Source organism: Aplysia californica, unplaced genomic scaffold, assembly GCF_000002075.1.
Source record: "Aplysia californica isolate F4 #8 unplaced genomic scaffold, AplCal3.0 scaffold00009, whole genome shotgun sequence".
NCBI classification, from domain to species: domain Eukaryota; kingdom Metazoa; phylum Mollusca; class Gastropoda; order Aplysiida; family Aplysiidae; genus Aplysia; species Aplysia californica.
Window position 1 is genome coordinate 1,148,083 of NW_004797279.1, and position 3,010 is coordinate 1,151,092.

At 38.8% G+C, this 3,010-nt stretch overlaps 1 protein-coding gene and 1 long non-coding RNA gene across 7 annotated transcripts in view; one reads left to right on the forward strand and one right to left on the reverse strand.

Moving 5' to 3' along the window:
• LOC118477709 overlaps positions 1 to 2,154 on the reverse strand; it is an 8,720-nt gene extending 6,566 nt beyond the window's left edge. The window contains exon 1 of the long non-coding RNA XR_004858557.1: positions 1,937 to 2,154. This is a non-coding gene — a long non-coding RNA (uncharacterized LOC118477709). The remainder of the gene's footprint in view (positions 1 to 1,936) is intronic.
• Positions 1 to 3,010, forward strand: part of LOC101845814 — a 124,842-nt gene that overhangs the window by 34,898 nt on the left and 86,934 nt on the right. The window lies entirely within an intron of this gene.

Genomic DNA, 3,010 nt, shown 5'->3' on the forward strand with positions numbered 1-3,010 from the left:
TGTGTGTGTGTGTTGTGAAGGAAGGGGGTGGGGGGGAGTGAAAAAGAGTCGATGGGAATGACGGCCGGTCAGTTCTATAAACCACGAACCGCCACTGTACATTAGATTAGCACAGCTATCTCTTCTGCCACGTGCTTTTACAGCGGGTTACACTGACTGTAAGATTTTGTCTTGGCCAATAATTTGCGATCACCTCATATCTCCACATTCATATACCGTTATGTTGAAACAGTTGATTTGCTGAGTACTTGAAACGATCTCGTGGTAATTCATGATTCCTGGCTTTAGAGTGAAGGGGGGGGGGGGGTGTCATGACCTTAGTCCTGGTAAAAAGCCTGGAAACAGATACCCGCCTCTCACTTAGAGATTTTAGATCACGCCCTACTTGATAATATTTTTAGGTCAAAATGTAAAAATACCATAGTTACAAACTGCAGATCAATGATAACCTGAAAACTTAAAGTATAAAATAGTGCATTGCTTGTCAGAATACAGGCAATCTGTTAATTTTGAAAGGGTAGTATTAAATAGAATAATGTGGCATTTTGACACTTAGTGGTATTTTCTAGGTTAACTTACCTTGAAATATCAGAACGTGTGAGCGTTTATACCTTTTTGAAGAAATGCGCTTTTTGGACTGCGGTATACTATTTGTGCCATGAGGTGGTGGTATCAGGCGCACTTCAGCTTTTGTACACATTCGAGCTATTAATATCATCTTTAAGCTTGAACTTTTTTTTTTGCTTATGAAGAAATAAATATCCACTGCGATAGAAGGAAAGTGCAAATTTACTTTTTTTTTTTGCCTGTAATCAACGTTTTTCAAGTAAAATCCACTCATTACTATGTTTTTAGTAGTGCCATCAGTGATACTGTTTTCGATTTCCTTATATTTACAAGCGTCTGATTTGACCACTCTGCCTCACATTTGTCTACAGTATGTGAAATTGTGTAGCTGTACTGGCACAATTGATTTTTAGTTAAGGAAACAAAAAGGGACAGAGTAACAACTTAGATAATCTGAACAAGACACTATTTATTCTGAATGAGTATGAGCACAAGGTCATCCAAAAATGGTGCTAGGCTGAAAGGAGACATGCTCTAACAGACATTAAATAATGAACATACTCGGATTAGAATCTTGAAGACCTATAATAAATGCCTTATTTTATTATACTGTTTTGGCAGTATAGACATATCTTCTGGATGATTCAGCAGAAGGCTTAGCTTGAACGTGGGTGGTTGGTGGATGCTGTGATGTCGTTTGTCATTCTTTCTTGCCAAGTATCTATTGTAGACATTCATCTACGGCAGACAGAGGTGATCATGGTTCTCCATTCATTCCTTTGCTAGAATGCTCTTAAAAAAGCTACGATCCCTTCCACGATATTCTCAGCAGTCTCTTAAGAAACCACATTCCTGTTGCTTCTATTTTATTTTCACAGTCTTTAGTAATTGTCCAGCATTCACATCCATATAGAATGTTTGATCAAACATAGCATTTCAGTTGTTTTTTTCCATTTTGGTAGTCATTTAGATGTTTCTATTTTTCAAGATTGGGCTCATTTTATTAAAACTAGCCTTATCCATTATAATTCTTCGTTTTATTTATGTGGAACGTTTGGCATCAGATGTTATTATATATCTATTGTAGATAATTAGAGCAAATTAGTTGGGGTTAATCTATCTAAATCCCATTGATTACAGACACAGCAACTAGCAAAACACTGTGATTAAAACAAACCCAATGGTTACTCCATATTAAATACGGATTCAGAAAACTAATGACTCTGCTAACACGCATACTGCCTTTAGCGCTTTCTGTCTAGAAAAGTCTACGGACGACGGAAAAAAGTACAAAAGGCACCACCGCTCGCCCCCCCCCCCCTTAAATTAAAAAGCACAAAAACATCTCCAACAAAACAAGTTTACCTACAATTTTCAGGGACCTGATGATGGGGATGTCAGTCTCTGAGGGCAGGAAGGACGCTTTTGTCTGTAAGCTCTCAGTATAATTAATGGGAAGCTGTTCCCCATACGAACACGATGTTGTCATCCGTTTCTCCATCATCGCGAACTTCCTCTATGACTAGCCTTCTAGTTAAAATATTTGCATACAACTAAAAATAAACGGAGTAAAATGAAATGCAATGATCACACAGTAAATATTAAGTTTATTTGCTGGGGTTTTGAAGATTGCTGTTATATACGTAAATTATAGATCGATGTATAGCGCGCGTCTGGAGGAAAAGGAGTAAGAGATGAAGTAGGAGGAGACGGAGAACGAGATGCATGAAACGGGAAGGGAGAGGTAGAGAACGAAAAAGAAAGGCGAAGAGTAGGAGAAAGATGAACGCAGAGGCAGAGGCAGAATAAGAAAGCGAGGAGGACAAGGAATACAATACCATAAAAACCTTCATTATCACAGGGAAACAAGCTACAGCTTTAGTGAGTACGATACCCCCAGAGGTAGTTCAAACAAACAAAACAATATGTTCGATTTCACCACCGGCCAGGTAATCAAAGGAAACAGTACATGAAGCCCTGAAAGAGATTATTGGTAATGGCAATTGAATCTCGGAAAGAGAGAGATAAATAGCCATCCAATCCCGTCAAGCCTGGCTTACAGTCAATTTTTAAGAGACGTACGTATTGATAACTGATGATACGCTTAGCAGCCTGTGGAAATGAGGTATTATACATAATACACACATACATACATACATACATACATACATACATACATACATACATACATACATACATACGCACATACATACTCTTCCCATCTCTCCCTCTCTTTCTCTCTCCCTTTCTCTCTCTCTCTCTCTCTCTCGCTTTCTCTCCCCTCTCTCTGCCTATCTGTTTTTTATCGTACCCCTCTCCTTGACTCTGTTCTTATTTCGTTTTCTGAATGTAGTGACACAAGTACACACACACACACACATACACACACACACACACACACACACACACACACACACACTCAGTCTCTCACTCCCCCTCCCTC